Source organism: Somniosus microcephalus, chromosome 8, assembly GCF_052327205.1.
Source record: "Somniosus microcephalus isolate GS21.2 chromosome 8, FLI_Smic_1.0, whole genome shotgun sequence".
Classification (NCBI taxonomy): Eukaryota; Metazoa; Chordata; class Chondrichthyes; order Squaliformes; family Somniosidae; genus Somniosus; species Somniosus microcephalus.
Window position 1 is genome coordinate 259,922,691 of NC_140994.1, and position 12,484 is coordinate 259,935,174.

At 45.2% G+C, this 12,484-nt stretch overlaps 1 pseudogene; it reads right to left on the reverse strand.

Moving 5' to 3' along the window:
* Positions 1 to 741: 741 nt before the first annotated feature.
* Positions 742 to 12,069, reverse strand: LOC147114321 (protocadherin alpha-C2 pseudogene; annotated as a pseudogene).
* Between the last annotated feature and the right edge of the window lie 415 nt (positions 12,070 to 12,484).

Sequence of the window (12,484 nt, forward strand, 5' to 3'; positions counted from 1 at the left end):
TAGCTTGTGAAAGACTGCTGAGTTTCCATGCAGGAGACTTCAGATGGCCTTGCAGGCTGACTAAAGCAGCTCTGGCACGAGAAGGCCCGGTTGTAGACGGCACCACCTCGGCACGGGAGGCAGCAGTATTGGTTGTCTGGCTGACAGTCGGCAACAAGAGCAATGGCAGAGTGGCAGAGGTGGGAACATGAATACTGCCATCTGGAGAGAGGACAGCAGGGTCCTGCTGCACTGATCCAATGTCAAACCCCTTGCGCAGCGTCTCAGCATTCCTAGAAATCTGTTGGAGCACAGTTGGCTGGCCTGCTACGACACCCTGAAAGCCCCAGACGACGGTGGTAAACACAGCTACGATGGCAGCAGTCAGAGCTGGGGTGGCTTCAAGTTGAGACTGAATGACAGCGGTCTGAGCTTGTGTGGCATTAAGCTGAGACTGCACAAGAGCAGTCTGATTCTCGATGGCACCAAGCAGAGACAACATGAGTTTAGTCTGAGCTTCCACTGCACCACTACGATGTTGGTCGCTTCCACCTCTGCTGAAATGGAAGCTACAGCATTGCCTATCATGCACACCATCACGTCTGTGTCCCCACGGTCTCCTTGGGAGTGTACTATCATTTCCAGGTTGGAAATTCTGTGCTCCATGGTCTGTGTAGAGCCCCGTGCATTATTGGATGCGGCCTCCGCCATGCTCCTTCACATTGCCAAGATGTGCTCTGGCAGTCTTGCCACTGCACACACCTATTCGGTGCGCATGCCCATCACCCATCTTCTGAAGGCCTCCTCATCGAGGTCCTCATCTGTGTCCTGTGCAGCAGAACTCGCGTGGAAAATCGCCCTCCAGGGAGTTGGCTCCCGAGCTAGCTGCTCCCACTGGCCTTGTTGCAGCCCACCCGTGCCTGATGCCTCACCCTGTGCAGATCCCGTTTCTACATTAGCCTCTAAAGTTCGGGTAGGGCCATCTTCTGAGCTGGTGTCTGCGACTGAGAGGTGCAGTGATGCGATGTCTTCTTCCTCCTCTTTGCTCCCCCTCACTCTCTGTGATGACATCAGGGACAAGCTGCTCGGGTGCCTGTTGATTATCTGAAAGCAGAAATGCACAACAGTCGGGTTATAGTGAGTGGAGGGGGGAAGCCAGAAAAGCATGCATACATCAGGCGTATTTTCAAAGTGTGGAACGATTGTGGGCTGAGGGATCCCTGGGATGTGAGAAGAAGGATTAGGAATGAATGTACCGTTGCTGTCCCCAAGGGGTTGATCTTCACTGGTTGCCGTGGCCTCTGCCATGTGCCGCCCAATTACCTGGTGTACTCACTGCTCCAAATGGCTGAATTCTTTTGTGTCCGCCAGGCCCCCGCCTGTCTGCTGTTACTCCTGGTGATTATGTGCCCGCTTTACCCGCAAGAGAAAGAGAAGCGTATAATTGAGTGTGGTGCAATGAGTGTGGAGTGATGGGCCTGTTATAGATGAATAGCTGCCAGTGTGTGCAAGGTGTGAGATGTGAGTGAGAATGATACAGCGGTGGTAAGGTTGTGAGGGTGAAGTAATACTATGATTGCGAGGTGTGAGTGGTGAACGGGAGAGATTGTTGATAGGTGAGTGCTGGGTGTGTAGTGCATGGAGCAGTGTGTGAGGCTTGTGGTACAGATCGTGGAATGTGGCATTTGCTGAAGCATTCACTCAGCTTGACCACACATGTGAGGTCATTAAACTTCTTTCTGCACTGGATGGCGGACCGTGGCACCACAGTGCTGGACCTCACATGGTTCTCTATCTCCTGCCACATGGTATAGGACTTATAGGTCGAGGGTTTCCGGTCAGCTTGTGGGCACAGGTCATCCCGCATCCTTTCCATGGCACAACACATGCCTCCAGAGCTCATTCGGAGAACCTCCAGGCTCTATTCCTAGTGCTATGATCTGCATGTGTGCCCAACTCTTGCTTGTCCTTCAGCTTCTCCTTCTGGTTGTTGGGGCAGCTGCAAACCCAAATGCCCTGACAAGGAGGTGCATCAATGCACCTTCCCTATAAATAGTGGAAGAAACCTGTGCCAAACATGAATGTGGATTACACTGGCCCCGATATTAGTTCACCTGTTGAGCGTTAATCCAATGAGCATCAGTTTTAGCGGTGAAATAATGACTATAAACATGTTAACGAAGAGTGAGCACGAATTTTGCATGCTATCTACACATTTTCAGATGGTGCAGCATAACATTGTTTGGCCTTAACTGTGCCCATTTCGTGGCTATATCCAATTTCTGGGCCTGGACTTTTAAACCTATCTAGAGTACATTTTAACTTAGGCACTCCCTCAATGAACTCATTAAGCATATGAAACAAGTTCCAGTTATACTGGAACACAATCTGCATGCATTTAAGTTTTGTGAGACTTCACATTCAACACGTCTGTTTCTGCCTGCTATTTTAGGGGGGAAACTATAAATTATAGTGAACAGTGAGGAGTATAGAGATAGACTTCAAGAGGACATAGGCAGGCTGGTTGAATGGGTGGACCCGTGGCAGATGAAATTTAATGCAGAAAAGTGCGCAGTGATACATTTCCGTAGGAAGAACGAGAACAGGCAAGATAAACTAAAGGGTACAATTCAACAGAGAGACCTGGGGTATATGTGCACAAATCGAATAAGGTGGCAGGGCAGGTTGAGAAAGTGGTTACAAAAACATACGGGATCCTGGGCTTCGGAACTAGAGGCATAGAGTGCAAAAGCAAGGAAGTTATGATGAACCTTTCTAAAACTTTGGTTCGACCTCAACTGAATTATTGTGTCCAATTCTGAGCACTGCACTTTAGGAAGGCTGTGAAAGCCTTAGTGAGGGTGCAGAAAAGATTTACAAGAATTGTTCCAGGGTTGAGGGACTTCAGTTACTTGGATAGACTGGAGACCCTGGGTTTGTTCTCCTTAGAGGAGAGAAGGTTGAGAGGAGATTTGATAGAGGTGTTCTAAATCCTGAGGGGTCTGGACAGAGTAGATAGAGAGAAACTATTCCCATTGGCAGAAGGGTCGAGAACCAGAGTACAGAGATTTAAGATGATTTGCAGAACCAAAGGCGATATGAGGAAAAACTTTTTTACGCAGTGAGCGGTTAGGATCTGGAGGCACTGCCTGAAAGTGTGGTGGAGGCAGATTCAATTCAATCATGGCTTTCAAAAGAGAATTAGCTAAGTTCCTGAAGGAAAAACAATTACAGGGCTACGGGGAAAGGGTAAGGGATTGGGACTAGCTAAAGTGCGCTTGCAGAGAGTCGGCATGGGCTCGACGGGTCGAATGGTCTCCTGTACTGAAACTATTCTCTGATTCTAAAATTGTGATCCATCACAATGTACATTTTCTTCCTCACCAAGTAATTGTATTTTGCCACTTATTTCTTCTTTGTTATCGTGCGATATCACGGTATCAGAACTCTTCTGGGCATCAGTTATTTCAACAATTGATGAGACAAATGAGATCAAGTTGTCAAATTAGATTGGGAAACCTGACATACATTGCTCACTACCGTGTGCATTTGCAGCCTATCTCAATAATTTGTGTCAAATGTCTCCACAATGAGAGTTTCTATGTAACCACTCTCCAGGACACTTACTCGTAAATATCACTGCAGGGACTAAAGCCAAAAGCACCATTTCAATATTGCATTCACTCTACAATATATAAGTTTCATCCATTGTTTAAGAATGCTTTCAACAACAACCAGGGATATTGCATAAAGTCAACAGCAAAGGCGATAATTTATTTGACTTCCCTTCCCTCAATATGAAATTCCAATATAATTTATTAGTGTATAATATTAGAAGGAATTTACTTTAAAAGGTCAAAGTTTTATCTACCAGTGGTTATAATGAAGAAAGACATGCAATTCTATAGCACCTCAGGACGTCCCTGAGCCAGGGGCTTACTTTCGAAATTAAGCTCTTGTGGAATTGTAGGAAATGCAGCAGCCAACGTGCGCAAAACAAGTTCCGACAAACAGCAAAGTGATATTGGAAGAAGGGGAACTGCAAAGAGACCTGGGTGTTCTTGTGCACCAGTCGCTGAAGGTAAGCATGCAGGTGCAGCAGGCGGTTAAGAAGGCAAATGGTATGTTGGCCTTCGTAGCAAGACAGTTCGAGTACAGGAACAAGGATGTCTTGCTACAGTTGTACAGGGCCTTGGTGAGACCGCACCTTGAGAATTGTGTGCACGTTCTTGCCATGGAAGGAGTGCAGCGAAGATTCACCAGGCTGATACCTGGGATGGCAGGAATGATGTATGAGGAGAGATTGTGTCGATTGGGCTTATACTCACTGGAGTTTAGAAGACTGAGAGGGGATCTCATTGAAACCTATAAAATTCTGTCAGGCCTGGACAGACTAGATGCTGGAAGGATGTTCCCGATAGTCCGGGAGTCCAGAACCAGGGGTCGTAGTCTAAGGATAAGGGGTAGGACATTTAGGACTGAAATGAGGAGGAATTTCTTCACCCAGAGAGTGGTGAACCTGTGGAACACTCTGCCACAAAGGGCGGAGGAGGCCAGTTCATTAAATATATTCAAGAAAGAGTTGGATATATTTCTTGAGGCTAAAGGGATCAATGGATATGGGGAGAAGGCAGGGACAGGGTACTGAATTTGAATGATCAGCCATGATCTCATTGAATGGCGGAGCAGGCTCGAGGGGCCGAATGGCCTACTCCTGCTCCTATCTTCTATGTTTCTATGTTCCTATAATGACCAGATTATCTGCTGTTTTAGTGATGTTGGTTGAGGGTTGAATATTAGCCAGGACACTGGGGAGAACTTCTTCGAAATAGAGCTATGGGACCTTTAGTTCCACCTGAGAGGGCAGACAAGGGCTCGGTTTAAGGTCTCAGCCAAAAGACGGCAAGTCCAGTAGTGCAGCGCTCCTCAGTACTGCATTGGAATACCAACCTAGATTTTGTGCTCAGGTCTCTGGGGTGTGATTTGAACCCATAACCTTCTGACTCAAAGGTGACAGTACTGCAAAATGAGCCAGGGTTGACACTTTATTCTGCAAGACTTTGAAAATTGCATTCAGTTCTATAAATCGTCACTGTTTGCTGAAAGACTCTAAGGTCCTGAAATAATGCCACCAATCTAATAATAACATATTAATCAGTTGATCTGAAATATCACTCGGCTATTTTTGGAGAAATGTAAGGCTGTTCAAAATAAATGGGTCCAGGACTCTGCTAAAATGGTAGATAGTAGAATTTTAGACGAACGCTGTGGCCCAAATTTTTCTCTTAGCGGTGAAGGAAAAGCTTTCGCCGTTCACCTCGAGTACATTTGCTCACAGGCTTTTTGCGGACTTGTCAGCGGAGATTTCTACTAAGTAAGCGTCTCTCTCAATGTGGCGCCCTCTAGAGGGGATCTGTGACTCTGTAAGTAGGTCAAGCATAGTGAAGCTCTTCAACCAATTAGATTGAAGAATCCTCATTGAGCTATGCGAAATTTGGAGATGGCACGGAACTTGGATATGTAGTAAACCGTAAGATAGTAATAAACTTCAAGAGCATATAGGCAGGCTGGTGAAATAGGTAGACGCATGACAGATGACAGTCAAAGCAGAAAAATGTGAGGTTATACATTTTGGTCGGAAGACCGAGGAGAAACAATACATGCGAAATGGTACAATTGTAAAGGGGTGCAAGAAGAGAAAGACTTGGGGATGTTTGTGCAGGGCAGGTTAACAAAGCAGTTAATAAAGCTTATGGGATCCTGGGCTTTAGAAACAGATGAATAGAGTACAAAAGCCAGAAAGTTACGCTAAACCTATATAAACAACAACACATGTATTTATATAGCGCCTTTAATGTAGTAAAACGTTCCAAGCCACATCATAGGAGTGATTTAAAACAACATGTGGCACTGAGCCATATAAGGAGATATTAGGGCAGATGACCAATAGCTTTTGTTATTTCATTCATGGGATGTGGACGTCGCTGGCAAGGCTGGCATCCCTAATTGCCCTTGAGAAGGTGGTGGTGAGCTGCCTTTCTGAATACAGCTGAGTGGCTTGTTAGGACCATTTCAGAGGGTCTGGAGTCACATATAGGCCAGACTGGGTAAGGACAGCAGATTTCCTTCCCTAAAAAACATTAGTGATCCAGATGGTTTTTTATGGCAATCCAGCAGTTTCATGGTCACCATTACAGATTATTTTTTTAATTCCCCAGCTGCTGCGGTGGCATTTGAACTCACATCTGCTGGATCATTAAGTGCATTAAAACTGTGCTGCTACCTCCCCCCCCCCCCCCCCCCACCAGCGAGGATGAGGGTTTCAGCAGCAGATGAGCTGAGGCAGGGGCGGGGTCAGGCGAAGTTATGGAGGTGGAAATAGGCAGTCTTAGTGATAGTGCGGATATATGTTCGGAAGTTCAGCTCTGGGTGAAATATGACACCAAGGTTGCGAACAGTTTGGTTCAGCCTCTGACAGTTGTCAGGGTGAGGGATGGAGTTGGTGTCTGTGGAATTGATTTTGTGGTGGGGACCGAAGTCAATGGATTTGGTCTTCCCAACATTTAGCTGGAGGAAATGTCTGCACATCCAGAATTGGATGTTGGGCAAGCAGTCTGACAATTTAGAGTCACTGGAGGGGTCGAGGATGGTTGTGGTGATGTATAACTGGGTGCCATCTGTGCACATGTGGAAACTGACGCTCTGTTTTCAACTGATGTCGCTGAGGGGCAACATGGAGATGAGAAATAGGAGGGGGCCAAAGATATAACCTTGGGGGAAACCAGGTGTAAAGGTGCAGGTGCGGAAGAAAAGCCATTGTAGGTGATTCATTGGCTTTAATAGATAAGTAAGAATGGTACCAGGTGAATGCAGTTGCACCCAACTGGACGACAGTGGACATGCATTGGAGGAGGATGTTGTGGTCAACTGTGTCAAAGATTGCAGACAAGTCGAGGAGGGCGCCGAGGGATATTTACCTTTTTCACAGGCCCAGAGGAAAACATTAGCTCGGCCCCAGCAAGAGTCATAGAGACATAGAGTCATACGGCACAGAAGGCGGCCATTCGGCCCATCGAGTCCGTGCCGGCTGTCTGTAGAGCAATCCAGTCAGTCCCATTCCCCTGCTCTATCCCCGTAGCCCTGGCAGTTCATGTCCCTCAAGTGCCTATCCCGTCTCCCGTTCAAAACATTGTGTGTCTCCGCTTCCACCACTTCCATCGGCAGTGAATTCCAAGTCATCACCACTGCTGTGTAAAAAAGTTTTTCCTCACATTCCCCGTGTATCTCTTGCCCAAAACCTTAAATATGTGTCCCCTGGTCCTTGAACCATCAACTACTGGGAACAGCCTTTCACCATATAGCCTATCCAAACCCTTCATAATCATGTACAGCGTTTTCAAATCACCCAGCAAACTCCTTTGCTCTAATGAAAACAAATCCAGCTTCTCCAGCCTGTCCTTGTAGATAAGATACCCCATCCTCGGAACCATTCTAGTAAATCTTTTCTGCACCCTCTCAAAGGGCTTCACATCTTTGTTAAAGTGTGGTGACCAGAACTGGACGCAATAATCCAGCTGTGGCCTAACCAGTGCTTTATAAAGGTTCAGCATAACCTCTCTACTTTTGTACTCAATACATCCATTTATGAAGCCCAAGATCCCATATGCTTTTCTAACCACTCTCTCACTATGTCCTGCCACCTTCAGGGAGCAATGCACCAGAAAAATTATGATTACAGGAAAAAAAAACGAAGTTGATCCTAAAAGCATAATTAAGTAACGGTTCAGATCCGAAAAATATTCCGACTGTCTGGGTTCATCACTTCGATCAAAAGATTTCTCAGTAACATTGGACAAGATTGAAAAGGAGATTGTGGCCGTACTGGAGAATCTCGGCTGTCCATTGTCCTTCATGTCCCTCTGTCCCTGCACACTCTTTAAAACTGTGCCATAAGTGTATATTACCTCTCCCTGTTCCTTCTACCAAAATGCATCAACTCACACTTCTCTGTATTAAATTCCATCTGCCACTTGTCTGCCCATTCTGCTAGCCTTTCTATGTCCTGTTGCAGTCGATTGGTATCATCCTCACTGTATGCCACACCCCACGTTTGATGTCAGCGGCAAATTTAGAAATTCTACTCTGTATTCCAATATCCAGGCCAGTTATATATATCAAAATTATTGTGTCCAATTCTGGGCACAAAACTTTAGGAAGGGCGTGAAGGTTTTGAAGATGATTTAGAACAGATTTACTAGAATAGTTCCAGGAATGAAGAATTACAGTTCTGTCGATAGACTGGGGAAGCTCTAGTTGTTCTCCTGCGAGCAGAGAAAGCTAAGGGGAGATTTGATAGAGGTGTTTAAAATCATGAAGGGTTTATATAGAGTCATTAAAGAGAAGAAGATTCCAGTGGCTGATGACTCAATAAGGAGAGAGCACAGATTTAAGCTGATTGGCAAAAGAACCAGAGTCGACATGAGGAAAAATGTGTTTACACAACATGTGCTTAAGATTTGGAATGCACTGCCTGATAGGGTGGTGGAGGCAGCCTCAATAGTAGCCTTTAAAAGGGAATGGGACAGGTACTTGAGAAGAAAAAATTGTAATGATATGGGGAAAGGGTGGGGGAGTGGGACTAACTCGATTGCTTTTTGAAACAGCTGCCGTGGACTCAATGGGCCAAATGGCCTCCTTCTGTGCTGTACTATAGCAGAATTCCAGGATTCTAAACCAGAAATTAAAGAAGGGAAATATAACTTACAGTCAAATTACGTACAGGAGGAGCAATAAAGTTTGGGAAATGCAGATGGGATTAAGGGAGACAGATAAAAGAGAACACTTCAAAACATTATTTTAACTGTTTTTAACCCTCCAACATTCAATTTCTTTTGAGGGAATGGGACTCCACGCTTGCAAAACTAATTTTTCAGGGCCAGATAATTTGTTCAGCAGTAATTAGCATGTATTACACTGTTAAAAATTCACTTTCTTAAGAAGGCACCAGATCTGAATCTTTCAGCTATTTTAGTGCAGGACTAGTGGGCAATTGCCCCAAGTCCACGCCATTACAGAGATTACAGTGGAGAGTCCATCAGCAAAGACTCCAACAGCACACCCTGCGGAGGAACAGGGTATCTCTCTAGTAGCAACATCTGGATTTCACGTTTAACTGTGCATGTGCGGAAGACAGGGGTTGCTGTCAGGTTTGCCCTGTAATAAACGCGAGCGCTGATTGTCTAGCGTTATTATTACAGCAAAATCCAGGCCAATAATATGCAGACGTCATATGGCGTAATTTGAGGAGCTCCGTTTCAAATACACATGTGCAACATCAAATGCACAAATCATAACAAGTAAAAAGCCAGGTTTTATACTAACGTTAAAGTAAAGTATGTACTAGTCAGGGCTGTAAAAAGTGGGATTTAAGGGCAAGTATAACGATCATTGAACACTGCGAAACATAGCAGCAGGATTAGGTAAATCGGCACGTTAAGTTTTCTACTACCTATATGGAAACCTAGTTCTACACAGTGTGCATGACACTTAACATCTAAATGGACGCATTATAAATAATTCTTCACCGGCTTGCATTACCTGTCACTCACAAAATGAAATTTGCTGTCTAAGTTAATTTCTTGCGTTGGTGCCCGGAACACTCACATCACTGAAAGGCAACGTAGGATGACAGGGCTTTAGGAACAGGAAATCACTCTTGGATGATTCTGGTGATAAACACACGGTGTAACGGTAACCTTCAGTTTGAGCAGGCCCGTTATAATTTAATGTTTCGTTTGCAGCAGGTCTCCGATTAAAGGCATCATTCGAATCCTGTCTGTAACAACAAACTGTAGAGCTGTAGTCTTCAGCAATAGTTCTGGCTTGATTAAACTTCAGGACGACCAGAAGAATTATGATTACGAGAAACAAAAGCGAAGTTGATCCTAAAAGGATGATTAAGTAACGGTTCAGATCCGAAAAATAGTCCGAATGTCTGGGTGCATCACTTCGTTCAAAAGATTTCTCAGTAACATTGGACAAGAGTGAAAAGGAGATTGTGGCCGTACTGGAGAGGCTCGGCTGTCCATTGTCCTTCACGCAGATGACCAGTCGTTCTGTGGTGACGTCTTGGTCTCTAAAACCTCGTGTTGCTCTGATTTCTCCAGAGAGAAGCCCCACAGTAAACAAACTGGGATCAGTGGCCTCCAACAGCTGGTAGGAAAGCCGTGCGTTCTGACCGGAATCGGCATCAGTGGCGATTACCTTGGTGACCAAGTATCCTGGATACACTGACTGGGGCAAAATCTTCACTGATGCAGAACTGTTCCACATTAAAGGTGAAACAATAACCGGAGCATTGTCATTTTGGTCCAAGATAATAACATTCACGCTGGCAGTGCTGCTCAGTGGGGGAGATCCAGCATCCTGGGCTTGAACTTTGATCTGGAAGTGTTTCAGTTGCTCATAGTCAAAGGAGCGCAGCGCGTAAATGTTCCCACTTTTGGAGTTAATCGTGACGTAAGCAGACGCAGCCATTTCTTCCATCTGATTCTCCAGAATAGAATAGGAGACTTCCCCGTTCTGATTCGAATCTGCATCAAATGCACTAACAGCAAATATAGAAGAACCTGGTGTATTATTCTCCATCAGATACACATTATATGAGGATTGTGTAAAACTCGGTGTGTTGTCATTAATATCAGTTACCGAAACCAAGATGGGTTTACTTGTTGAAAGAGGGGGAGACCCTCCGTCCCAGGCTGAAATGGAGATGTTGTACACAGGGGCCGTTTCATGATCCAGGATACCATTGGTAACCAACTTATAGTTGTTTCGCAAAGATTTTTCGATCTTAAACGGCATAGTTCCCGGAATCTGACACTGAATTCGTCCGTATTCACCAGAATCGGGATCCGCTACGCTGATCAGAGCTATCACAGTCCCCGGAGGAGCATCTTCCCGCACCGCGCTGGACACCAAGGTCACGTCTACCTCGGGTGCGTTATCATTAACGTCAATTACATCGACCACAACGTTGGCGTGTCCTACCAAACCAGGTGGAGCATTGTCCACAGCTTGTACATCAAGTTCATAAACACTTGATTCTTCAAAATCCAGTTCTCCTTGAACTCTGATCTCTCCAGTTTCCGGGTCCAATTTGAACAACTCGCGAATGAGTTGGGAAACGTGATTGGTAAAAAAGTAAGTTAGTTCAGCGTTTGTACCGTCATCTAAATCAACAGCGTTAATTTTTATCACTAAGGTACCTTTGGCGACGTTTTCTGCTACAGTGGTCCTGTAGATTTCATGATCGAATACAGGTGCGTTATCATTCGCGTCTAATACAGTGACCAGAATCCGAGCTGTGCCAGATCTGTGGGGAATCCCCCCGTCAATGGCAGTCAGTACAAGAGTAAATATTGATTGTTGTTCACGGTCCAAGGACTTCTCTAAAAACAGCTCCGCACTTTTACTTCCATCCCGTCTTGCCTGTACTTTAATACCGAAGTGCTCATTTGGAATGAGCTGGTAAGTGTCGATTGAGTTTGTGCCCACATCTGGATCTCGCGCGGTCTCGAGAGGGAAGCGCGCGCCCGGCGCAATTAACTCACTGATCTGCAAAGAAAATTCATTCTTCGTAAAACTGGGCGAATTATCATTTACATCTAGTATCTCCACTGCAACGGGATGTATTTCCAAAGGTTTATCGAGCGCTATTTTCAAAGAAAGGGAACAGGGAGAGCTTTGTCTACAAATCTGTTCTCTGTCGATTCTTTCATTCACAAATAAAATCCCATTTTCCAGATTTACCTCCATGTATTGCTTCTTTTCATCGGAAATCAGTCGAAAGTGGCGAGCTGATAATTCCCAAACGTTTAGCCTTAAATCATCAGCGATATTCCCAACAAAGGCCCCATGCTCCAGCTCCTCGGGAATCGAGTAGCGAATCTGTCCCGAAACCAGGTCCGAGACACAAAGCAGGAAAATGAAAGACGCCCCGCTCAGCAGTTCATTCGCCATTGTTCTGGAATGGAATCTGTTGCAAAATTTCGGAATACCCCGCAATCGATTATATTAACTTGTCTTTATATGCCACAATAATTAGTCGACTATATATCTATATACTAATAGTGAGCCGAGGATTGCAAAGTCAAAACCTGGGCAAATTTTTCTGAACATGGCCGCACAGCATAAACGCAGGCACCGTCTGTCTCTTCAATTCTGTTCTGCGTTTCCCTGGCGGAGGAGGGGGTCGATCTCGCGCAGCGGCTCGGCTCCTTATTGGTAGACAGCGACACGAAGAGTCTCAACCAATAACTGCAGCATTTATTCTTAAAGCTAGACTGTATCGAAATTATTTATAATGTACCCAACGTTATATTTACGAGTGTACAATTAAAAATATCCAGACAAGCAGGTTTAAAAATAAAGAAGCAAAGTTCTGCGGATGCTGGAAATCTGAAATAGAAAGAGAAAATGCTTGAAATATTCAGCAGGTCAGGCA